Raw genomic sequence first — 26,939 nt, forward strand, 5'->3', positions numbered from 1 at the left:
TGGTCATATGGACATATATGTCAATGTATGTAAATCTATCTGGTCTGTGCACTCTATTTTCATTCCATAAGTTATGTAACAAACAATTTGGTGATGGATATTTAATTTTTTCCACTTTTCCTCTGTTGTAAACACTCTTGTGGAAATTCCCTTTTGGTCCAGTTGTTAGGACTCTGAGCATTCACTGCCAAGGGCACGAGTTCAATCTGTAGTCAGTGAACTAGGATCCCACAAGCTGCGTGGCGTGGCCAAAAAATGAAACAAAACAAAACACTCTTGTGCATATATCTTCTGGAAATATTTTTATGTTCTTTTTTCTTTTTTTTTTAAACTGAAGAATAGTTGATTTACAATGTTGTGCCCATCTCTGCTGTACAGCAGTGTGACTCAATTATAAACATATATACATTCTTTTTTTATATTCTTTTCCATTATGGTTTATCACAAGATATTGAGTATAGTTCCCTGTGCTATACATTAGGGCCTTGTTGTTTATCCATTCTAAATATAATAGTTTGCATCTACCAAGCCCAAACTCCCAGCCCATCCCTCTCCCTCCCCTCCTCCCCTCCTCCCCCTTGGCAACCACAAGTCTGTTCTCTATGTAAAAATATGGAATGCTTCACAAATTTGCATGTCATCCTTGTTCAGGGGCCATGCTAATCTTCTCTGTATTGTTCCAATTTTAGTATATGTGCTGCCAAAGTGAGCACTTTTATGTTCTTAATTGTAATTTTTAATTTATAAATAATGTAATAATAGATTTTCTGTTGTTTTTAACTATATTGTCTCTTGGGTTTATTTTTGGATGAAATTTAATATAAGTCACTTTGGTCATATTTATTAATATATTTTGAGGCCATGGTATAGGTATATACACATTTAGAATTGTTATATATTTCTGGTGCTTTTATCATTAGGTACTTTCTGTATCTCTAGTAGTGTGTTTTGTCATAAGATCTACTTTGTCGAATTAATGTAGCTGCTTTCTTTTTATTAATGTCTACTTAATATATTTTTTGCATCATTTTACTTTCAGCCTTTCATATTTTCAATATATTTTCTATTAGCGTATCATTTTTAGTTCAATATGACAATTTTTATCTTCTAATCGGAATAGAAAGTCTATTTTTATTTACTGTAACACTTGATATGTTTGAATTTAAATATATTTTCTGAATATTTGCATTCTATTTGTCCTGCCTGTTCTTTGTGTGTTTTTTTTTTCCATTCTTGCTTGCTTTCTTTTTAATTGATTGCTTAGTTTTTATTATTCCATTAGTAATTGTATACTTTTCACTATAAAGTTCTTTGTAGAGATTACCGCATACATCCTTAACTTATCAAGTCTAATATAAATTAGTACCTTTACCTCTTTCTGGACTTTAACTTTACTTACCTCATCCTAGAACATATACTACTTTTGTCGTATATTTTAATTCTTTATATTTGTTAAACCCTCAAAAGATTATTATTATTTTATGCTGAAAGTTCATTTAGATCAGGCTCTCTCAACCTTAGCACTATTAACATTTGGGTTGGATAATTCCTTTGTTGTGGTGGGGGGCTGGCCTTTGTATATTTAGTAGCATCCCTGGCTCCTACCCAGTAGATGCCTCCTCTCAGTTATAACAACCAAAAATGTCTTCATATATTACCAGATGTGTCTTGGGGGTGGAAGGATTCAGCCTGCCTCCAATTAAGAACCACTGATTTAGATCTTCCTAAACGTTTATCCTTTTTCTTTCTTCTTATTTCTTTCTGTATCTCCAGTCTTCTATCAGGATTATTTTCTTCCTAAAAAATACCTTTTAGTAATTGCCTTAGTGCAGGACTGCTGATGACCAGTTCTTTTGTTTGTTGGTCATATGAAAATGTTTATATCTTATGTTCATTCTGAAAGGATGTATTTGCTAAATATGGAATTCTAGATTGACAAGTGTTTTCTTTCAGCATTTGGAAGATTTCATTCCAATATCTTCTTGTTTCCATATTTTGTGTTGAGTAGTCATCTGTCAATCTAATTATTTCTCCTTTAAAAGTAACTTTTTTTGTTGCTTTTAAGATATTCTCTTTGGCTTTGGTTTTCAGCTGTTTTACTCTGTTGTACATAGATATGATTTACTTGGTTTTATCCTATATAGGATTCATAGCACTTCTTGAATCTGTGGACTGATATTTATCAAATTTGGAAATTTCTTAGCCCTTACGTCTTCAAATAATACTCTCCTACTTCTCTCTCCTCTTTCTTTTCAAAACTACAGTGACACGTATGATAGCCTTCTCATTATGTCTTTAATGTCACTTTCCCTCTCTTGTATTTTTTATCCTTCTCTCACCCTGTGATTGATTCTGGTTATTCCACTAACCTCCCTTCCATTCACTAATTATCTGTTCAGCTATGGTTTATCTGCTATTAAATCCATCCATTGACTTCTATTTTTCTATTATTGTGTTTTTTTAGTTTTTCGGCTTTTCAGTGGGTTCTTATTGTTTCTGTTTCTCTACTGAAATTTTCAATCTTGTTTTTCACGTTTTGAACTTATTAATCACATTTATTTAAGTCTGAGTCTGAAAACTCCATTTCAGGACATTCTATATGTCTATTTCTATTGTCTGTTATTTCTTTCTAGGTTTTTAACCATTTTCTTCTGTTTCTTCCTATGCCTGATGGCATTTGATTGCCAACCATTGTATATGAAAAATTGTGAATATACTTTGAAGCCTACAATAATATATTTATTATTTATCCTAAAAGGATTTACATTCAGACATGAGGTTAAGGGCACTAACAATCATAAATTGAATGATTTGAAGCTGAGTTTCACTATAACTAATTAATAATTATACTTTAAGTCCCAAACCAAAACCTGGTGATTTCATCTGCATCACTTTTGCCTGCCACCCCTGCTGCTTGATTGGCCCCATTCCTTGAGTTTTGTTTCTGTCTTGACTTGAGAGGCTGTTTTAAAGCTATACTAAGCTTCTCAGTCACCTCTTTTGGTTCCACAGATGCCTCCAGAAGAAAAGCTGTTCCAGACCTCTTAGGATTCCAGTCCTATCCCAAATATTGGCCCTGTTATTTTTTCCTATTTTTTTCTAATTATTCTCAGTAGGCTGAATGGTCTGAATTGCATAGTCTGCCATTATAAGAAGCATGAGTTCCCTCAGATTAGTTTTATTTCCCTGAAATATATCATTTTTCTTTTAGAGAATGTTTTGGGTTGTAAAAGTTTTGAATTCATATATGTCAGAAAATATCATTTTGTTTAGTTGGAAATAGAATTATGATTTTAGAATAATTTTCCTTCAATACTTCATAGGTATTGTTCCATTTGTTTCTTATATCTGTTACTGATGAAAAGTTTAAATTGAATCTGATTCTCATCTCTTTGTAATAAGTCTTTTTTCCTCTCTCTGTAGAAGTTTTTTTTTCAGATTTTGAACTCATTTTTAATATTCAGAAGTTCTACTATAATGTACGGGTTTTGTTTTTTTCCTTATTGTATCCTTCTTAGGATCTTTTACTCTAATGACTTCTTTCTTTTCCACACAAGCTCTTTTTACACAGTTCTCTCCCATACCTATTCAAGGCTATGGTTTTTCTCTTTAAATTCATTCCCATCTTCTCTCTGTATTTGAAGGATTCCTCACAGTTTCTGTCTCACCAGAAGCTCCCCTTCTTATTTCCTACTGCAGCTATATATCCATGTGTGTATTTGTTTGTAATATATCTTCTCTTATGTCTAGGTATTTGGTAAGAGGAAAAGAGTGATATCTGCTTAGTTTGCCCTCTTGAATCTCAGTTCTTTTTATAACTTCATCTGCCAGAATTATCCTCCTGTAGTCAGGATGTACTTGGATCATATGCTGACTTGTCATCATTTTCCCTTGGCTCAACAAATAGCAGCCTCTAAGTTATTTTCATGTCAACTAACCTCAGCATGCAATCTCTTTTTCAGTATATAGGTACTTTAATTACTGCAGTAATTTCAAACCCTTTACTGTAGGTCACTGAAATGAAACTATATTAGAACAACTTTTCATAATCTATATTAGTTTTAGAAAAACTAACATGCAAAATATAAGGGAGGAGCAAATCCCCTAGCTGATTGGTGGCTAAAATTGTCAAAGCCCATTCAGAGAGCAGGGTAATATGTTGGGAAGAAATAGCAACAGCAGCAGGGGAAAGCAGTATGAAAAGTTGCACTGTGAGACAGGGTAGAAGTAGAATTTGCTGAGTGGCGGGGGAAGTGAGCTCTGACAGAGAGCATACATAAAATGTGCTCTACATAAAATGTGCTCTACATAAAATCTGTACATGGAGATTTTCTTGCTTTGACAGTCATATATGTGACTCTCCATCCTGTGGTAGGTGAGAGTTATGAGGAGTCAGGCCCTGGATCTAAGGGCTCTGGAGATAAACTTCCATGAGTGTCTCAGGCATCATGTTGTCCCTGAGCCTCTTACTTAGCAGAGCATTGCCCAAGCTCACCCTTCTCCCATTATCCCCATCCCTCTTTGTCTTTCACCCCCCTCCCAAACTGGCTCACTTTTACTTATCCAGAAATCTAAATAGATATGTACAAAAATAAATTTACAGAGCTATCTTAATTTTAAGAAAATCAGAATCTAAATAGTCTAATTGAAATGTTTAAATAATGTTTATGAAATGGCCTCTCAATACTAATTTTATCATTGATGCCTCGGCCTTTGTTATTTTCAGTGATTTATAGAATTTCACATTTATTTAATATTTATTCCAAAAACAACTTTATAATTGAGTGAATATGTTTCTAGAGGTAAACTTTTATGACACAATAGGTCTAATCACTGTAGGTATTATTTTGATCAAGTAAAATTTTCTTTCATTTTAGCATTTATTGTGTTTATCCCAACATTAAATATCATCTGTAAATCTTGGTTAACTTATTATTTTTTTCCATTAAAATTCTTCGTCATCTGTCTTAAGTAATCTTTAAAAGGGTTTAAATTAAATTTTAAACTTCTACACAAAGCCATGAGATGCCTATTATCCCTTTTAACTTCACTCTATAGGCTTATAATGAAAAACATTTTTAATTAATCCTTTATGCTCTTTTAGGACTTAAAAATAGAAAAGAATGAAATTTTCAAACCAACTTATACTTCTATTGAGCATGTAATTCTATTTAAACATATAAAAATATATTGAATCCTAATTTCATAAAGTTTTAAATACTTCGGAAGTAGTCATCCTGAAAAAAACAAGTAAACAAAATAATGTACACTTTAAACTTTTAAAATCTATTAGTAAGAGCTTATTTCCTCAAGGGTTAAACATATTTGCAACATAAAACAGCCAAATATTAAAACCATTCCACATGCTTTAGTAGAAACTTAAAATTTAAAACATTTTACCTGGAAATCTAAACTAAGTAGGCTTTGCTTGGTGTCATTTAAGTCTCCAGATGAAAATGAAACAAAACCAGAGCTTTCTTTAAAACAAAGAAGGGATTGTTGAAAATTGTTAACTGACTTCTTTGCAAAATCTAAAATAACTGCTTCCCTTGGGGATACATGCCTTTCGGTTCTTTGTGCAGAAAATCAGCCAAGAGAGTAACCAGGGAAAATAGTTACCAAGGCAAATATTTGTTCTAAATCATGGGAAAAGTGGAAAGCAGCAGAGGGGGGGAAAAGCATTAGTCTGTAGGCTGAGAAGGCGGAGTTGGAAGCACAAAAGGGGAGCTTGATTAAGAAATGCGTGATTTTCATAGACTAATTACATTAAAAATCTTAACGTTCCAAGTTAGAGGACTATGCCTTCCTGGAATGCCTTTAATTGGGTTAATGTTATTTAACTCTCTCATCGGCTCTCTGCCTGCCACACCAGTCTCACACACAATATTGTTAACAAAACAGAAAGCTGTTACATATTAATGTCATTGAAATTATGTAACTTCCAACCTTAAGCAATAAGAAGAAAATATTCAAGGGAGCTATGAGGCTTCTGATTAAGGTAACTGGCAAATTAATTATCTACCTCAGCCTCAGTTTCTTCATCTGCAAATAAGCAGGTCAGAGACACATCAAGGTTCCTGGCCCACAGTGCTGCTTATAGAGGACCTTGGGTGAGTTACTGCTGTTTGTGACTAAAGTTTTTTCTTTGTACAGCTGGGATGGTAATACCTATCTTTCAAATTTTTGTGCAGATAGAATGAATAGCACATACAAAATGCCTGTCGTAGACTAGGTAATTATAATATCTATTTTTTTAAATTCTTACTTACCTCATGGGTCTAAATTATTTGACAGAGAGAAGATACATTTTTGTCTTTCCAAAGTCTTAACATGACCTGGATAGATCAAATCAAGATGATGGACTGAGCACATGGGCCACCCAAATTCCTAAAAATAACAAAAACTATGTTTGTTTTTAAAAATGTAACACTGCACTACAAAATAATTAGTACTATTAGAAGACAAGAAATGTTGAGAAATTCCTTGAAAACTGAAGGTACATAGGCTCTGTCTGGCAGACAACAACAAAACACGTATGAGACAGGGTAACTCTGAGGGTGTTCCAGGTTTAGAAATTATAGATCCTGGGAATGGTGAGATTCGTTGGGAAACTGTACTCAAGAGAAGCAGGGCATATGACCCCAACCTTCCTGATGTCTCCATCATTTGTTCAAAGTATTAGGCATTTACCCCCAAATTGAACCCATGTTCTCTTCCACTTGGCCCTGGGTGTCTAGTAGAAAAGGGAACCCCCATCTTCAGAATCCAGACTAGCTCAACCCAGTACAAGCACAAAGTTGACTATCTCCACCCACACATTCAGAGCTTTGGGTCAGTGTTCTTAACATATGCAGGTAGCCCAAGATTACCAAACATTTGCAAAGATTCTAACATTAGAGATAGGAGTTCCCCTCATCTCCACCCCAAAATACCTACCCACAATCAGAAAAGAGCTTTGGAAATTTAATCAAGAATGAGAAGCCACTACAGACCTATTTGAATTGCAAAAACCAAAACACTGATAATACCAAATGCGGGTGAGAATGTGAAGCAACAGGAATTCTCATTCATTGCTTGTGGGAGTACAAAATGGTACAGCCACTTTGGAAGGTAGTTTGGTGGTTTCCTAGAAAAATTCAGCAGTCATGCTCCTTGGTATTTACCCAAATAAGTTGAAAACTTATGTCCACACAAAAGCCTGCACACAGATGTTGACAGCAGCTTTATTCATAGTTGCCAAAACTTGGAAGCAACCAAGATGTCCTTCAGTAGGTGAAAGGATAAACTGTGGTGCATCCTACAATGGAATATTATTCAGTGCTAAAAAGAAATGGGCTATTAAGCCATGAAAAGACATGGAGCAACCTTAAATGCATATTACTAAGTAAAAAAAAGCAATTCGGAAATGGCTATGTACTATGTGATTCCAGCTATGTGACATTCTGGAAAAGGCAAATCTATGAAGACAGTAAAAAGGTCAGTGGTTGCCAGGGGTTGGTGGTGGGAGGAATGAGTAGGTGGAACACAGGATTTTTAGGGCAGTGGAAATACTCTGTATGATATCATAATGATGGATACACGTGTTTATACTGTTGTCTAAACTCATAGAATGTACACACCAAGAGTGAACCATAATGAAACTATAGACTTGGGTGATTATGATGCATCAGTATAGGTTCATCAGTTATAACAAATGCACCACTCTAGTGGGGGATGTTGATAATAGGGGAGGCTGTGTGATGGGGGGGACTAGGGATATATGGGAAACCTCTGTAACCTTCCTATCAATTTTTCTGTGCATCTGAAACTGCTCTAAAAAAAAGTCTTTAAAAAAAATGTGGCCTGGGGCTTCCCTGGTGGCACAGTGGTTGAGAGTCCGCCTGCCGATGCAGGGGACGCGGGTTCGTGCCCCGGTCCGGGAGGATCCCACGTGCCGCGGGTTGGCTGGGCCCGTGGGCCATGGCTACTGGGCCTGCGCGTCCGGAGCCTGTGCTCCGCGGCGGGAGAGGCCACGGCAGTGACAGGCCCACGTACCGCAAAAAAAAAAGTGTCCTGATTTATGCATTGTTTTGGGAGGAAAACAACGTGGATGACATGCAGTATTGGACACATTGCTTGCTTAGGGCAAACAGAAACATATTTTTTTTAAAAAAACGTTTTACTTTATATTGGAGTATAGCCATTAACAGTGTTGTGATAGTTTCAGGTGCACAGCAAAGTGACTCAGCCATACCTATACTTGTATCCATTCTCCCCCAAACTCCCCTCCCATCCAGGCTGCCACATAACATTGAGCAGAGTTCCTCGTGCTATGCAGTAGGTCCTTCTTGGTTATCCATTTTAAATATAGCAGTATATACATATCAATCCCAAACTCCCTAACTATCCCTTCCCCCCACTCTTCCCCCATGATAACCATAAGTTTGTTCTCTAAGTTTGTGAGTCTGAGAAACTCTTCTATAATGGATTCCTAGAAGTGAAATGCTGGGACCGAGTATACCTATTGTTAAGTTGTCCTCAAAAGAAACAGGATAGGGACTTCCCTCGTGGTCCAGCGGTTAAGACTCCACGCTCCCAAGGCAGGGGGCCCAGGTTCGATCCCTCATCAGGGAACTAGATCCCGCATAACTAAAAGTGCCCGCATGCCAGCAACTAAAGATCCCATGTGCCACAACTAAGACCCAGCAGAGTGAAATAAATAAATAAATAAGAAACAGGACAAATTAACAATAGCTATACTCTGTCCCAGCATATCACTTCTAGGAATCCATTGTAGAAACACATCTTTCTCTGCATAAGTGTGCCTCTAGGAAAGTACTTTGAAGTATTGTTCCCAAGGGGGGAGGGGAATTAACCAGTTATATACTGATAGGGAACAGTAGGCTGCCATAAAGCTACGTAGAGAGACCGAAGTAACTGTTACATAGACATGCAAAATTGTCCACAATATACCAAGAGGAAGAAAGAAATTTTAAAATAGTACACGTGCTATTATGTTCCCTTCTTTTAATGTATACAATTTAACATCTTCCTAGAGAACAAATTGGAAGAAATAAACAACAAACTGTTAGTGGTTATCTTTGGGTGATGGAATTATGGGAGGATTTTAGTATGTAATTCTGTACTTTTATAATGTTTTGAGCTTTTCATAACCAGATCAGAAAAAAAAGAACTTTTTTTAAAAAATCTTTAAACAATCAGAAAAAGAAGAAACTTAAATAGCAGCATAGAGGAATAGCCAAGATTATCATACCAAGATTGGCAAAGTTGCGGAGAACCAGATTATACAGTTTCTGAGGTCCCTGCTCTAAAATCTTGTGGGTTAATGGACTGTTACATGAGTCCTGCAGAAACTATGTTAACCACAGTAGTACATGGGAAATGCTGGTATTGGTGCTCTCCTCCTTTTTATTACTGCAGCCATAACTATGTTCTAAAGCTTGGCTCTGCAGAGTTTGGTGTTGGTCACCAAACAGGGTGTCAACAGGTCCCTGAGTGCCCAGGCTACAAGCACAGCCAGCATGGGTTCCAACTCCAAAACATGTGTTTGAGTAAAGTCACCTTTTCAATATTTTCAATGAGTTAGTCTTTCTTTTAAGGGTGTAGTTGCTCAGATAAAGCTAAATTTCCCCTCTCAGAAATGGGAGTCTTATCTTGCTTCAGGCCTGTTCTATATCCCTTGCTAGTGCCATAGTTAAATGCCTTTTCAGCTAACTCACGCTGAAGTGTGACAGTGCTTCATTTGCTTTCATTGAATTTACCCTCTCAGAGGAATATTTACATTTAAGTGGAGTACTAATGTATGAATATGCCATGATACATTCCCCTATCAGTGGACATTTGGATTTTTCCCCTTTTTGAGTTTTGGTGCATTTTTCCAGATTGCTTTCCAAAAACATTCTTGTAATGTATACTCCCACCGGAAATATGTAAAATGTCCATTTACCTGCCACTTTATTTTTTAAATGATTTTTGTATGTTTGAATAGGTAATATATATAAGTAGCATAAATTTTTTAAATACACGGTTAAAATTTTCAGTTTTCTATATCCAATATTGGAGGATTAGATGATTCTACCAACCTTCCCTTCAAAGACAACTAAAAAACTGGATCACTGGATCACTATTTAAAAACATCTTAAAATCGTCAATGAGATTAAAAAAAAAGACCATAAGGAATCACTGGGTTTAGATCTGAGAGGGTTCATGAGCACCTTTTTGCCCTGGCGGTGTTTGTCAAAAATATTAAAAGCAGGGCTTCCCTGGTGGCGCAGTGGTTAAGAGTCTGCCTGCCGATGCAGGGGACACGGGGTCGTGCCCCGGTTCGGGAAGATCCCACATGCCGCGGAGCGGCTAGGCCCGTGAGCCATGGCCGCTTAGCCTGCGCGTCCGGAGCCTGTGCTCCGCAACGGGAGAGGCCACAACAGTGAGAGGCCCGCGTACCGCAAAAAAAAAAAAAAAAAAAAAATTAAAAGCAAAAATATCAATGAAATAGAAAAATTCATGCAGGAGACAGGATCAACACTGCCAAAAAAAAATTTTTTTTAACAAAACTAATAAAATATGTAGCAAGACTGATGCAGGAGAAAGGGAAAAAGCACAGATCACCAGTATGAGGAATAGGAAAATTTCTATTACTACAGAGTGAAAACAGTTAAAATCAGAGGATATTATAAACAACTTTATGCCAGCAAATTTAGACAGTATGGATACTTCCTAGAAAAAGACAATTTAATAAAACTGTCAGAAGAAGAAATAGAAAATCTGAATTGTCTACTATTGAAACCATAAATTCAAACCTTCCCACAAAGAATACTATAGGCCTATATTAATCAACAAATTCTACCAAACAATTCTTTAAGGTCAGCATAACCATACCATACTGCAACCTGACAAGGACATTACAAGAAAGGAAAATTATAGATCAGTCTGACTAGTGAACATAGATTTTAAAAAAAGTAAAATATTAGCAAACCAAATCTAGCAGTATATAAATAGGATAATATATCATGACTACATTAGGTTTATTTAAGAAATACCTGGTTGATTTAAGGATAAAATCCAAACATTATATTATCACCTTAATGTTTAAAGAAGGAAGAGAGAAAAAGCTGTTACCATACTAAAATAGAAGGGAACTCCTTAGTCTGTCAGAGTTATCTACAAAAAAACAACATACTTGCACTCCTAGCTATATACCCAAGAGAAGTGGAAACATAAATCCACATGGAAACTTGTACACGAATTTTGAATTGTGTAGCTACACTATTCATAACAGCCAAAATGTGGAAACAACTCAAATATCGATCAGCTGATGGACGGATAAAGTGTGATCTGTTTCTACAATGGAATGTTATTCAGCAATAAAAAGAAATGAAGCACTGATGCATCCATGTTCAACATGGATGAACCTCAAACAGATTATGCTCAGTGCAAGAAGCCGGTCACAAGAGGCCACATATTGTATGACTCTTTTTTTTTTTTTTTTTGCAGTACGCGGGCCTCTCACTGTTGTGGCCTCTCCTGTTGCGGAGCACAGGCTCCGGACGCGCAGGCTCAGCGGCCATGGCTCACAGGCCTAGCTGCTCCGCGGCATGTGGGATCTTCTCGGACCGGGACACGAACCCGTGTCCCCTGCATCGGCAGGCGGACTCTCAACCACTGCGCCACCAGGGAAGCCCTGTATGGCTCTTTCATATGAAATGTCCATAATAGGCAGATCCGTACAGGCAGAAAGTAGATGAGTGGTTGTTGGGGTGAGGAGGGTAAGAGTTGGGATGGCACAATGGGGAGTGACTGCTAATGGGTACAGGGTTCCTTTATAGAGTCACCAAAATGTTCCAAAAGTAGGTAGTGGTGATGGCTCCCAACTATGAAAATACTAAAAACACTAAATTGTGTACTTTAAAAGGGTGAATTTAATGATATATAAATTATATCTCAGTAAAGCTATTATTAAAAAATACTCAATGTTGAAATATTGAAAGTTTTCCCTTTCTGGGAATAAGACAAGCAGGCTCACTGAAGGTCCTGGCCAGTGCAGTAAGGCAAGAAAAAGAAAAAAATGTTTTAAATGTATAAGTAGAAAATCAAGGGCTTCCCTGGTGGCACAGTGGTTAAGAATCCACCTGCCAGTGCAGGGGACACCGGTTCGAGCCCTGGTCCAGGAAGATCCCACATGCCGCAGAGCAACTAAGCCCGTGGGCCACAACTACTGAGCCTGTGCTCTCGAGCCCACGAGCCACAACTACTGACCTCACGCACCACAACTACTGAAGCTCGCACGCCTAGAGCCTGTGCTCCGCAACAAGAGAAGACACCACAATGAGAAGCCCACACACCACAACAAAGAATAGCCCCTGCTCGTCGCAACTAGAGAAAGCCAGCGCACAGCAATGCAGCCAAAAACAAATAAAGAAATAAATTTATTTTAAAAGAAAATTAAGTAAAAGAAGGAAAAATCTCTGATTAGCCCAGGTAAAATCATTGTATACATAGAAAATCTGAAATGGTGGCGGGAAGGGGTTGGGGACCGTGAAATGAGTAAAGGGGCTCAACTGTGTGGTGACAGACGGAAAATAAATTTTCTGTGGTGAGCAAATTGCAGGGTATACAGGAGTAGAAATATAATGTTGTACACATGAGACTTATATAATGTTAAAAATCAATGTTACCTCAATAGAAAAAGAAAATCTGAAATAACTTTCAGAAAAATTATTAAATCATCTAACATGTTTTCCAGATATACAATTAATAAATAAAAATCAATTGTGTCTTTCTATGGTTAGAGAATTAAAGAAAAAGATGTATTTTTTTTGTTTTTATTAAACTAGACAAATTCTAAAATGTACATGGAAATACAAAGGCCAAAGAATAGCCAAGCCATTCTTGAAGAAGAACAAGGCTAAAGGACTTTCTGTCCTAAATATCAAGTCTTATTATAAGAAGCTACAGTAATTAAGACAGTTTGGTAATAACACAAGGAAAATCAATAGACCAATGGAACAGAAAGTAGCACAAGAATTCATTCACATTCGGCTACTTGATTTTTGAGAGAAGTGGCCCTGCCAGGTGAATTTAGAGGGACTGAGGAACAAAGACAGAAGAGACTGTAGATATTAAAACAGGCCATGGACTTGTTCTGCTGTGCTCCAGAGACTAGAACCAAAATCAATGGACAGATGATACAGACAGGCTGATTTGGGCTGAGTTTAAAAAACAAAAGCCCTTTCTCATAACTAGAAGTGTCCAACTGAGCTGCCTACTGAGATGCTAAGTCCACTAGACTGAAAGGATTCTAGTAGAAACTAGATGACATTCTACTGGAAATGCTGCAGAAGGTAATTCTCAGACACTGAACTCGATGATATCATTTTTTTCCTGGGCTAAGGGATTTTTTTTTTAATTTTTATTTTATATTGGAGCATAGTTGATTAACAATGTTGTGTTAGTTTCAGGTGTACAGCAAAGTTATTCAGTTGTACATGTATCTATTCATTTTCAAGTTATTTTCCCATTTAGGTTATTACAGAATTTATTTAGGCTGCTCTGGGTCTTAGTTGCAGCACACAGGATCCTCATTGCTGCATGCAGGATCTTTAGTTGTGGCATGTGGAATATTTAGTTGCGGTATGTGAGATCTAGTTCCCTGACCAGGGATCAAACCCGGGCCCCCTGCATTGGGAGCATGGAGTCTTAACCACTGACCACCACGCAAGTCCCTAGGTTATTACAGAATATTGAGCACTGTTCCCTGTGCTATACAGTAGGCCCTTGTTTGTTATCTGTTTTAAATGTAGCAGTGTGTACATGTCAATCCCAAACTCCCAATCTATCCCTCCTCCCCTACCCTTCCCCCCTGCTAACCACAAGTTGGTTCTCGAAGTTTGTGAGTCTGTTTCTGTTATGTAAATAAGTTCATTTGTATCATTTTTTTTTAGATTCCGCATAGGTGATATCATGATATTTGTCTTTCTCTCTCTGACTTACTTCACTTAGTACGATAATCTCCAGTTCCATCCATGTTGCTGCAAATGGCATTATTTCATTCTTTTAATGGCTGAGTAATATTCTGTTGTTTATATGTACCACATCGTCTTTGTTCATTCATCTGTCAATGGACATTTAGGTAGCTTCCATGTCTTGGCTATTGTAAACAGCACTGCAATGAATATTGGCATGCCTGTATCCTTTTGAACCATGGATTTCTCTGGACATATGCCCAGGAGTAGGATTGCTGGATCATCTGGTAACTCTATTTTTAGCTTCTTCTTTTTTTTTTTTTTTTTTTGCTGTACGCGGGCCTCTCACTGTTGTGGCCTTTCCTGCTGCAGAGCACAGGCTCCGGACGCGCAGGCCCAGCAGCCACGGCTCACAAGCCCAGCCGCTCCGCAGCATGCGGTATCCTCCCGGACTGGGGCACAAACCCGCGTCGCCTGCGTTGGCAGGCGGACTCCCAACCACTGCGCCACCAGGGAAGCCCTAGTTTTAGCTTCTTAAGGAACTTCCATACTGTTCTCCATAGTGGCTGTACCAATCTACATTCCCACCAACCATGTAGGAGGGTTCCCTTTTCTCCACACCCTCTCCAGCATTCATTGTATAGATTTTTTGGTGATGGCCATTGTGACAGTTGTGAGGTGATACCTCATTGTAGTTTTGATTTGCATTTCTCTAATAATTAGTGATGTTGAGCATCTTTTCATGTGCCTCTTGGCCATCTGTATGTTGTCTTTGGAGAAATGTCTATTTAGGTCTTCTGCCCATTTTTTTTTTAATTTAGTTGACATGTATCTTTATTTATTTGTTTATTTATTTTTGGCTGCGTTGGGTCTTCGTTGCTGTGCGCGGGCTTTCTCTAGTTTCAGCAAGCGGAGTCCACTCTGCATTGCGGTGCGTGGGCTTCTCATTGCAGTGGCCTCTGTTGTTGCAGAGCCCAGGCTCTAGGCGCACGGACTTCAGCAGTTGTGGCTCGCAGGCGCCAGAGCACAGGCTCAGCAGCTGTGGCACCTAGTTGCTCCGCAGCATGTGGGATCTTCTTGGACCGGGGCACGAACCCGTGTCCCCTGCATCAGCAGGCAGACTCTCAACCACTGCACCACCAGGGAAGCCCACCAATTCTTAACCACTGTGCCACCAGGGAAGTCCCGACATGTTTTGTCTCATCAGTCTAAAGCAGCAGTTCTCCAGTTCTCTCTCTCTCTCTCTTTTTTTCTTTTTTTGGTCTTTTTTGGTCTTTCATGACATTGACATTTTTGAACAACGTTTTGTAAATTGTTTTGTAAATCTTTAACTTGGATAGGTTATTCTTTCCTCATGATTAGATTTTGGTTAAAGTTTTTGGCAGATGTATTGGATGAAAGGTACTGTTCCCTGTTCAGTGCTGACCTCAGAACATACTTGATCTGATGTCTCATTATTCCTGATGTTAAGTTTGATCTCCTCACTAAGGTGATGTCTGCCAAATCTCATCTTTGAAAAGGGACCTTTTTCCTTTGAAATTAATAAATAACCTACTGGATGACATTATATGACACAATCTGTTCCCTATAATCTTTCACCTAATGATTTTAGCATCCATTGCAGATCAGTTCTTACTATGGAGGTTGCAAAACAGTGATTTGAAATTCCATCATTCATTTCTTATTTGGTGGCATTCTTTTGTGAAGAAGAGCTTTCCATCCTTCCCACCCTCCTTTTGAATGTTTTTGCTATCAGCATGAACTCATGGATTCTTTTTTTTTATGCCATCCATTATGTCATTTTTCATTTTGTTCCCAAATTATCAAAAAGTTAACCTGTCGGTGTTCCTTCAAGTAAGCAGTTGAGTTCAGTAATGTTCTATAAGTTTCTTTGAGAGACTGTATACATCTTTTAATATATTTAATTCTAAATACTTCCATTTTTGTATTTTTTAAACATCTTTATTGGAGTATAATTGCTTTACAATGTTGTGTTAGTTTCTACTGTATAACAAAGTGAATCAGCTATATGCATACATACATCCCCATATCCCCTCCCTCTTGCATCTCCCTCCCACCCTCCCTATCCCACCCCTTTGGTGGTCACAAAGCACCAAACTGATCTCCCTGTGCTATGCAGCTGCTTCCCACTAGCTATCTATTTTATATTTGGTACTGTATATATGTCAGTGCTACTCTCTTACTTCACCCCAGCTTACCCTTCCCCCTCCCCGTGTCCTCAAGTCCATTCTCTACGTCTGCGTCTTTATTCCTGTCCTGCCCCTAGGTTCATCAGAACCTTTTTTTTTTTTTTTTAGATTCCATATATATGTGTTAGCATATGGTATTTGTTTTTCTCTTTCTGACTTACTTCACTGTGTATGATAGACTCTAGGTCCATCCACCTCACTACAAATAACCCAATTTCATTTCTTTTTATGGCGGAGTAGTATTCCATTGTATATATATGCCACATCTTTTTCATCCATTCATCTGTTGATGGACACTTAGGTTGCTTCCATGTCCTGGCTATTGTAAATAGTACTGCAATGAACATTGTGGTACATGTCTCTTTTTGATTTATGGTTTTCTCATGGTATATGTCCAGTAGTGGGATTGCTGGGTCATATGGTAGTTCTATTTTTAGTTTTTTAAGGAACCTCCATACTGTTCTCCACAGTGGCTGTATCAATTTACATTCCCACCAACAGTGCAAGAGTGTTCCCTTTTCTCCACACCCTCTCCAGCATTTATTGTTTGTAGATGTTTTGATGATAGCCATTCTGACCGGTGTGAAGTGATATCTCATTGTAGTTTTGATTTGCATTTCTCTAATGATTAGTTATGTTGAACATCCTTTCAAGTGTTTGTTGGCAATCTGTATATCTTCTTTGGAGAAATGTCTATTTAGGTCTTCTGCCCATTTTTGATTGGGTTGTTTGTTTTTTGGATATTGAGTCGCATGAGCTCTTTGTAAATTTTGGAGGCAAATCCCTTATCGGTCACATTGTTTGCAAATATTTTCTCCTATTCTGTGGGTTGTCTTTTCATTTTGTCAGTGGTTTCCTTTGCTGTGCAAAAGCTTTTGAGTTTAATTAGGTCCCACTTATTTATTTTTGCTTTTATATCCTTTACTCTAGGAGACTGCTCAGAAAAGATGTTGCTGCGATTTATCTCAGTGTTCTGCCGATGTTTTCTGCTAAGAGTTTTATAGTATCCAGTCTTGCATTTAGGTCTTTAATCCATTTTGAGTTTAATTTTGTGTATGGTGTTAAAGAATGTTCTAATTTCATTTTTTTATGTGTAGATGTCTGGTTTTCCCAGCACCATTTGTTGAAGACACTGTCTGTCCTCCATTGTATAGTCTTGCCTCCTTTGTCATAGATTAATTGACCATAGGTGTGTGGGTTTATTCCTGGCTTTCTATCCTGTTCCATTGATCTATATGTCTGTTTTTGTGCCCATACCATACTGTTTTGATGACTGTAGCTTTGTCGTATAGTCTGAAGTGAGGGAGCCTGATTCCTCCAGCTCCGTTTTTCTTACTCAAGATTGATATGGCTATTTGGGGGTCTTTGGTGTCTCCATACAAATTTTAAGATTTTTTTGTTCTAGTTCTGTGAAAAATGCCATTGGTAATTTGATAGGGATTGCATTGAATCTGTAGATTGGGTAGTATAGTCATTTTGACAATATTGATTCTTCCAATCTAAGAACATGGTATATCTTTCCAACTGTTTGTGTCATCTTTGATTTCTTTCATCAGTGTCTTATAGCTTTTGGAGTACAGGTATTTTATCTCCTTAGGTACGTTTATTCCTAGGTATTTTATTCTTTTTGATGTGACGGTAAGTGGGATTGTTTCTTTAATTTCTCTTTCTGATCTCTTGTTGTTAGTGTTTAGAAATGCAACAGATTTCTGTGTATTAATATTGTATCCTGCAACTTTATTGAATTCATTGATGAGCTCTAGTAGTTTTCTGATAGCATCTTTAGGATTTTCTATGTATAGTATCATGTCATCTGCAAACAGTGACAGTTGTACTTATTCTTTTCCAATTTGGATTCCTTTTATTGCTTTTTCTTCTCTGATGGCTGTGGCTAGGACTTCCAAAAGTATGTCGAATAAAAGTGGTGACAGTGGACATCCCTTGTCTTATTCCTGATCTTAGAGGAAATGCTTTCAGCTTTTCCCTGTTGATTATGATGTTAGCTGTAGGTTTGCCATATATGACCTTTATTATGTTAAGATATGTTCCCTCTATGCCTACTTTCTGGAGAGTTTTTATCATAAATTGGTGTTGAATTTTGTCAAAATCTTTTTCTGCATCTATTAAGATGATCTCATGGTTTTTATTCTTCAATTTGTTGATGTGATATATCACACTGATTGATTTACGGATATTGAAAAACTAGAAACAAGAAATTTACGAATGGAAAAGCTCACCAGTAAAGGCAAACATAAAGTAAAGGTAGGAAATCATCTGCACACAAATATGATATCAAAACCAGAAATTTTGAGAAGAGGAGAGCACAAATTCAGGATATTGGAAATGCATTTGAAATTAAGAGATCAGCAACCTAAAACAATTATGTATGTATATAGACTGCTATATCAAAACCTCATAGCAACCACAAATCAAATATCTTTAATAGGTATACACACAAATAAATAAAAGGAATCCAAACACAACACTAAAGAATGTTATCAAATCACAAGAAAACAAAACAGGAAAGGAAAAAAAGCCTACAAAAACAAATCCAAAACAACGAAATGGTAATAAGAACATATTAACAATTACCTTATGTAAACTGATTAAATTATCCAACCAAAAGACATAGACTGGTTGAAAGGATTCGAAAACTAGATCCATATATGTGCTGTCCACAAGAAACCCACTTCACATCTAGAGACACGTACAGGCTGAAAGTAAGGAGATGGAGAAAGGTATTCCATGCAGATGGAAATCAAAAGAAAGTTGGTGTAGCAATACTAGTATCAGACAAAATAGACTTTAAAATAAAGACTGTTACAAGAGCCAAAGAAGGACACTACATAATGATCAAGGGATCAATCCAAGAAGAAGGTATAACAATTGTAAATATACATGCACCCAACATAGGAGCACTTCAGTATATAAGGAAAATGTTAACAGACATAAAAGGAGAAATCAACAGTAACACAGTAATAGTGGGGGATTTTAACACCCCACTTTCATCAATGGACAGATCATCCAGGCAGAAGATCAGTAAGGAAACTCAGGCCTTGAATGACATGTTAGACCAGATGGACTTAATTGATATTTATAGAGCATCCCATCCAAAAGCAGCAGATTACACATTCTTCTCAAGTGCACATGGAACATTCTCCAGGAGAGTTCACATGCTGGGCCACAAAGCAAGCCTCAGTAAATTTAAGGAAATTGAAATCATGTCAAGCATCTTTTCCAACCACAACTCTATGAGATTAGAAATCAACTACAAGAAAAAATACTGAAAAAACGCAAACATGTGGAGGCTAAACAATATGCTACTAAACAACCAATGGGTCAGGATCACTGAGGAAATCAAAAAATAACCTAGCAACAAATGAAAACGAAAGCACAATGATCTATGGGACATGTGGCAAAAGCAGTTCTGAGGGGAGTATATAGCAATACAGTCTTACTTCAGGAAACAAGAAAAATCACAAATAAACAACCTAGCCTTATGCCCAAAGCAATGAGAGAAAGAAGAACAAACAAAACCCAAAGTTAGTAGAAGGAAAGAAATCACAAAGATCAGAGCAGAAATAAATGAAATATAAACGAAGAAAACAGTAGGAAAGATCAATGAAACTAAATGCTGGTTCTTCGAAATGATAAACAAAATTGATAAACCTTTAGCCAGACTCATCAGAAAAAAGGGAGAGGGCTCAAATCAATAAAATTAGAAATGGAAAAGTATAAGTTACAGTGGACACCACAGAAATACAAAGGATCATAAGAGACAACTACAAGCAACTATATGCCAAAAGAATGGACAACCTGGAAGAAATGGACAAGTTCTTAGAAACATACAATCTCCCAAGACTGAATCAAGAAGAAATAGAAAATATGAACAGACCAGTCACAAGTACTGAAGTTGAAACTGTGATTTAAAAACTCCCAACTGGGACTTCCCTGGTGGTCCAGTGGTTAAGACTTCATGCTTCCACTGCAGGGGGCACGGGTTTGATCCCTAGTCAGGGAACTAAGATCCCGCATGCTGTACAGTGCGGCAAAAAAAAAAAAAAAAAAAAACTCCCAGCCAACAAAAGTCCAGGAACAGATGGCTTCACAGGCGAATTCTATCAAACGTTTAGAGAAGAGTTAACACCTATCCTTCTGAAACTATTCCCAAAAAATCACAGAGGAAGGAATACTCCCAAACTCATTCTATGAGGCCACCATCACTGTGATACCAAAACCAGAAAAAGATACCGCAAAAAAAAGAAAATTACAGGCCAATATCACTGATGAACATAGTCACAAAAATCCTCAACAAAATACTAGCAATCTGAATCCAGCAATACATTAAAAGAATCATACACCATGATCAAGTGGGATTTATCCCAGGGATATATGGACTCGATGATATCATTTTAGAGGCAAGTTTTGTTTTTTTATTTTTTTTTGTGTGTGTGGTACACGGGCCTCTCACTGTTGTGGCCTCTCCCGTTGTGGAGCACAGGCTCCGGACGCGCAGGCTCAGCTGCCATGGCTCACGGGCCCAGCCGCTCCACGGCATGTGGGATCTTCCCGGACCGGGGCACGAACCTGTGTCCCCTGCATCAGCAGGCGGACTCTCAACCACTGCGCCACCAGGGAAGCCGATGATATCATTTTAATGCTAAGGTTCCATGTGTCTTTGCTTCTGCCTTCTTAAGATGGCATTGTCAGACCACAGGGACCATAGAGGTCCACCCGTCTCTGGGAACTTCCCTCACTCCCTGAGCAGAGTTTGATCAGAGGCCATTCTTAGTAAAACAGGTGACATGGACAGAGGCAAGTTCTAGGTCAGATTCTCTGTCCATGGGTCCTCCAGTCTACTAATTCTGCATCCCTCCTTTGAACTCCCAGATCTCTAGAACAGACCCTGCAACCCCATGCTTAGCATACCGGGCAGAGGACACATTGATGGGTTTCTCTGCATTACTTCTAGGTGTGGAGACACACTCAAGTGAACGAATGCTGCCACTTGAGGATGTTGGGGTGCTGAGTCTTTTTTTTTCAAGATTGTTATCTATTTATTTTATTATTTATTTGGAGCTGCATCAGGTCTTAGTTGCAGCATGTGGGATCCTCACTGAAGCATGCAGGATCTTTCGCTGTGGTGCACGGGCTCTTCATTGTGGTGCTCGGGCTTCTCTCTAGTTGTGGCATGCGCCTTTTCTCTTCTCTAGTTGTGGCTCACAGGCTCCAGGGCGTGTGGGCTCTGTAGTTGTGGTGCGTGGGTTCCAGAGCGTGTGGGCTCTATAGTTTGCGGCACGTGGGCTCTGGTTGAGGCACGCAAGCTTAGTTGCCCCACGGCATGTGGGATCTTAGTTCCCTGACCAGGGATTGAACCTGCGTCCCCTGCATTGTAAGGTGGATTCTTTACCACCGGACCACCAGGGAAGTCCCTGCTGAGTCTTGATAAGGGAAAAATCTAATGAATTAGTGCCGTTCCTTGTATTAAGATTTGAGTCAAGTGTAAGAGATTACATTTGATATAACAAGTGTTCCTAGGGCCTATCATTTCTTCATTTCATCTTAGTTTGATTTCCTATTGTGCTGCAGGAACAATCATTTGGGGAGGCTGGAAGGGATGAAGGGATTAAGGCAAGAGTATGGGTGAAGGTTCATATATGATATTACAAATGTGCAAAATTATAAATCAAGCTAGGAAATAGTTAAATAAATTATGTTGGGGCTCCATTCTCTTACCCTGTCCAGCATCCTTTATAACTACCTGGAAAGCTGAACTTCTCAGAATTTGCCTCCACAAGAATATGGTGGCTCAGGAAGGAGCAGGATGGTGGCCATTTCCCTCCTACCCCATGTCATGTTCTGCCCCAAGTTTTGACCTGCTTGTGTGGACACCCAGCCCATGCTTCCAAGTTCCTCCTCAACTGCACACAAGCAAACCCTTTGGGCCTAGGGTTGCTCACACTAGCAGTTGGGTATGTCCTTAGGGTGATAGAGCCAGGGAAGAGGCCTGCATGGGCCCTGGAAACTGAGACACTAGGGCAGGAAACTCTGGGGTGTTAGGTGCATACCCACAGCATGATCTTGAGGGGGAGGTGCTAGCTGTAAGAAAGCATGTGGGCCCCTTGCTTAGTGGGAAGGGGAGAGCCAGAGGAAGACCAATGTGGAGCCCATTTCAGAGACTCCAGAGATACACTCTCACCCAGGTCTAAGTGTGGGACTAGGATTACAAACTAAGAAATATCATGAGTGGAAACCATAGTTTTCAGAGAAGAAAATATTCTGAGTGGAGAAATCATATGGTAAGGACTTAGGTGTAGTGGTTATGTGATACACCACAATTCCCAAAACTGATGTCCTCTGTGATATCGTATGTTTCTAAATGTACTTTGCTCTTGAGATAAGCGAAGTGCTACTGTAGTGTAATACAAATCAAGGAAACTATTCTGAAATAATCTGCTTTGGGTACAAAAAGTACAGCAAATAAACGTGTGTGAAGCAAGTAGGTTCTCATACATGACTGAAGGCAGCATCTTTATAAACTTATCTGTGGATCGGGAGGAGACCTTTAATATTTGCCAGTCTGGTCTTGTGTATGAATTCACACCTCCCAGGTATCCATTCTTTTGTATTCATGACCTAAACCTAAATGACTCAACTGTCTCGAGAGTGTAACATTCATGCCCAGGTGTTCAACGATGGCAGTGACTGTGTCTCAATGGAATCTTGGTGTCCTTGAATCAGTAACATGGCATTTTGCATAATCATAATTTGTTCTTCTTCACCTACTAATATATTCAGCTTCTGTAAGCCAGAAAGAATCTTACTATATCCTGTCTGGCTGTCCTCAAACTGCCATCTATTTTATCTTCTCATTTTCTCCTTAATTTCTTAAAAGAATATCTACAGGAAATGCCTCCATGTATTCAACTTCCCATTTGTTCCTTAACAAATTCTGCTACTACTGTGATTCTGCTGTGGCATTTATGGTTGTTGTGAAAGTGTCCTCTCAAATGTCCAGTGGCCCTCAGAAGCTATCTAATCAGCCTTCTTTTTTTTTTGTCATTTTCTTATTGATTGCCCTATTCTTGGAAGTCAGTCTGTTCTTACTTCTATCTTGCTTACTTTCTTTCTCATCATCTTTTACTGCCCTTACCCCACACACTTACACATTGTAAACAATGATGTTCCCCATCCTCCATAGCCCTCTTCTCTATCTGTCCTTACTCTCCCTCACGATCTTGTTCATCCGTTAAGCAAACATAAATGAGCAGTAGTCACATTGCTTTAACATATACCAATAAGCTACAGATCTATTCTAAGCTCTAAACTGTTTCCTGAGCTTTATATTCAAATTGCCAACTTCCATTTGTTCAACTTGGCTTAGATCTCTCCCACACGTTGCATCAGCACATCCAGAATAACAAGATGTACTATCTACCCTCCAAAATTTGTTATTCCTACTGTATTCCTTATTGTAAATAACTCATGGAAATACAGAAATGCAAGATTTACCTAATTGCTGGTTTTACTGCTCAGAGAGGTTTTAAATTTTGGTTTTGTCTCTGCTTTTTATAGATGTTTATTTAAGTTTAGGCTTGAAAGGAGATGTGAGTTTATATTATGTCCCTATAGCCAGGATATTGTTTTGCTTATCCAAACTAACCTGTTTTAACACTTGTAATATTCTGACAAGAGTTCAAGAGAGTTTAGGTTAAATTTTGTAGAGGAGAAATTTTGTGCAAAGAAAATACATTTGGTATTTATGGTTTAATTTCCATTCTTAAAAACTACAGTAAGTCATTTTTTGCCGTAAGAGTGTGCATTCAAAGCTAAAAATATAATGCATGTTATTATAACACTTAGATAGTTTTGTAGAGTTGCAAAATAACCTAGGAATAGACATTTTTAGTATGTGCATTGGCAGAATCAGGTCCTCTCCTGTTCCTATACATGATGGGGATGGAAGAAAAACAAAGGAACCAGCAGCATTAACTAGTTCCACTGTGTGCCAGACGCCTAGTTCTCTGCTGGACACAGTGCTCAATAAATCCTTCAACCCAGTGATGTACCTTGTTATCCTCCAGTTTACAGAGGAAGAAAGCTGAAGTATTACAGAGGCTAAATGAGGAAACTAAAGCTTCACAGAGTTAAATGATTTGCCTGACTTGCTGAGAAATGGGAGAACTAAGAGTGACTTCAAGTTAGTCTTATTTCTTTCTTTCCACAACAGTCAAGCTAGAGTCACTTTACAGCTTGCCCCTGCAGTGCTCCTTCCCCCAGCAGAAATGGAAGGATGGGTAGAACTATATTCTGCAGCCCACATCAGCAGAAACCGACTCTCATCACCATTATGGCTCCACACACCCATAAAGCCATAGGAGTCAGACGCCTTCGAGATGAAAACCAGATTGCCTGAGTGTTTGGAGAGCAGACGTGGTAAACATCACTTCAGAGGCATCAGGGCCAGAATTCATCTTGGCCTCTTGCCTCCCAGGGAGGACTGGGTGAGTCACATCCTTCTCTGGAACTAGGTTCTTATCTTTAAAAAAGTCCCTTGTTGACAACTCAGGTGTTTCTCTCTGGCGTTCTGGATATGGCGTTCCCACTTTGGGATGAATCACCGCAGACAGAGCCTCCAGAACTGGTCTTTTCCTATAATTTTCCTCCTGCAAACCCTGAAACCCATGCATAGCGTGAGGTTTGTGAGACGATTACACAGATGGTAGTTTTACCATTTGTTGGGAAAGGGATTCTTTTCTACTGATACACTGTCTGAAGGAGGTGGCTATAAATCAGAGTAACCACAATATTTACAAAGGTATTTAGTGGAAAAGAAGACTTTGGCAACCGGTTAAGCCATCACTCATGGGGGATAAAGTGAAGCTTGCTTGTGGTTTAATAAATCAAAACATAGTGTGTTTGTCCATGGCCTCATTTTTTCCCCATTACTGGTGGGTGATCTCATCTTTTTCATTTCCATTAGAATCTTTCAGCATCCAAGAGTAGGAAAAAATTAATGTTAACTTCATTTATTATGTTGTATTTCCATTTTTAAACAGAAATTTAATTTTAATTCTGCCAGATTTGTGAATGCAGTTTACAAACTCTTCTAAGATTTGTGGAATTTTTATGAATAGTATTCTGGAAATTACTGACTTTTTTGTGTATGTACAAAGATATCATTTTTGAATTAAGTTCTTTTCTCAATTTGCCCAGATGAAACTCTGGTCTTAAAAAGAATAAAACTAAACCCCTCTCTGCAAATTATAGCAGAATAGTAAATTTAGAAATTGCTAGAAAATGTAAAGAAGACTAAAATTATCCATGGTCATACCCTGTTCAGATAACTAATGCATAAATAATAGTATTTTAAAATACAATGCTCATCTTTATCCTACATTTCTGCCAGAGTGAAGAGTTTGAGTGTTGCCACTCACAGGCACATATGTAAATAATCTCTGCCTTGCCACAATTGGGTAATTAACAACAATTTTTTATTGTTTTAAAAACTCAAGCCTCAGAGATATGGGGACATATGTATATGTATAACTGATTCACTTTGTTATAATGCGGAGACTAACACACCATTGTAAAGCAATTATACTCCAGTAAAGATGTTAAAAAAAAAAAAAAGAACCTCAAGGCTCCACTTTCTGATAGCCTGCTCTTTTCTTCAGTCCCTAACTTCAGTAACATCTTTTCCAGGAAGCTTTCTCCCGTTCCACAGTTCAACCATTGCACGCTGGCTGTACTACTTTGCCAGCACTGATTACACCCTGCTTCGTATTATAAATAGTGGTTTCCATATGTTTTCCCCAAATGTATGTAAATTCCTTGAGGACTTACACGTATGTGTGCTGGTGATTAAGTCATTCAACAAGTTTTTTTTACTGAGTGCATCTTGAGCTCACTGCTGAAATCTATAACGATAAATAAGGTTGACAGAGTTCTTACTTACAGTCAATTAAAGTCAGTTCTTACTACTAAGGGATCAGACAAATGGCTGCCTTGGTATTAAACAGTATGATCACTTCTGTGGCTGGGTTGTGGGGTGGTATTGGAAATATGCAGGAGATACCCATCTGGAGCTGTCAGAGCAGTTTTTAGCAACATTCAGCAGAAATGATTCTTCCCCTCTTTCCAACACTCATATCTCTTGGTTTTTACAGCCCAACTCCTTTGCCTCACTTAATAATCTCCTTTGCTGATTCCTCCTCTTCATCGACTTGATCTCAGGCCTGAAACCTCTTCTCTAGATATAATTTCTCTCCAGGTGAGTTTGATCATCTGTATTACCATCTGTATGCTGGAAGTTTCTAGCTGCTTTCTTGACATATCTGTTTCAATGTCTAGGAGTCATCTCAAACCTAAGATTAAATTTGACTATAGACATATTTAAACTGAAACTTAAAAGTTAAATAAGAGTTTGTATACAGAGGGATAAGGTAAGAGAGAATGTTCTAGCCAGAGGGGATAGTGTAGGAGAAAGGCCTGATGAAACTGGCATCTTTTGGGAAGCGAAAGTGATTGTGAGGTGTGGAGGACTGAGTGCAGGAGAGAAGCAGCCAGATCTCCACAGGCTCTAAAAGGGATGTTGGAGGTTTGGAGCTTTACCCAAAGGCCACAGGAGAGGAGCATAACCAGTGTGGCATTTTATCAATAGATGGATAACTCTGTAGTTTGGCTTATGAATTGAGTGGAAGGATCAAGTTTAGGGACAGGGCTCCTTTTAAGAAATGATTACAATAATTCAAGAGAGGGAGAAGAT

The 26,939-nt window shown here is 38.3% G+C and overlaps 2 protein-coding genes and 1 non-coding gene across 8 annotated transcripts in view; 1 reads left to right on the top strand and 2 right to left on the bottom strand.

The window, feature by feature from the left end:
* The window catches only part of ECM2 (extracellular matrix protein 2), a 36,787-nt gene extending 31,051 nt beyond the window's left edge, over positions 1-5,736 (bottom strand). For 3 of the 4 annotated variants that reach the window (XM_027098321.1, XM_027098323.1, XM_027098320.1), the window contains exon 1: positions 5,401-5,736. The gene's annotated coding sequence lies outside the window, so the exon portion shown is untranslated. The remainder of the gene's footprint in view (positions 1-5,400) is intronic. The other variant, XM_027098322.1, reaches the window with a different exon arrangement.
* CENPP (centromere protein P) overlaps positions 1-26,939 on the top strand; it is a 222,833-nt gene that overhangs the window by 172,026 nt on the left and 23,868 nt on the right. The gene's annotated exons all lie outside the window — the stretch shown is intronic.
* On the bottom strand, positions 607-713 carry LOC113615693 (U6 spliceosomal RNA). Its single transcript, XR_003431083.1, has one exon. It is a non-coding gene; the product is annotated as a U6 spliceosomal RNA (small nuclear RNA).

This window comes from Aethalodelphis obliquidens, unplaced genomic scaffold, assembly GCF_003676395.1.
Source record: "Aethalodelphis obliquidens isolate GAN/ISIS:26980383/991018 unplaced genomic scaffold, ASM367639v1 scaffold122, whole genome shotgun sequence".
Lineage (NCBI taxonomy): Eukaryota > Metazoa > Chordata > Mammalia > Artiodactyla > Delphinidae > Aethalodelphis > Aethalodelphis obliquidens.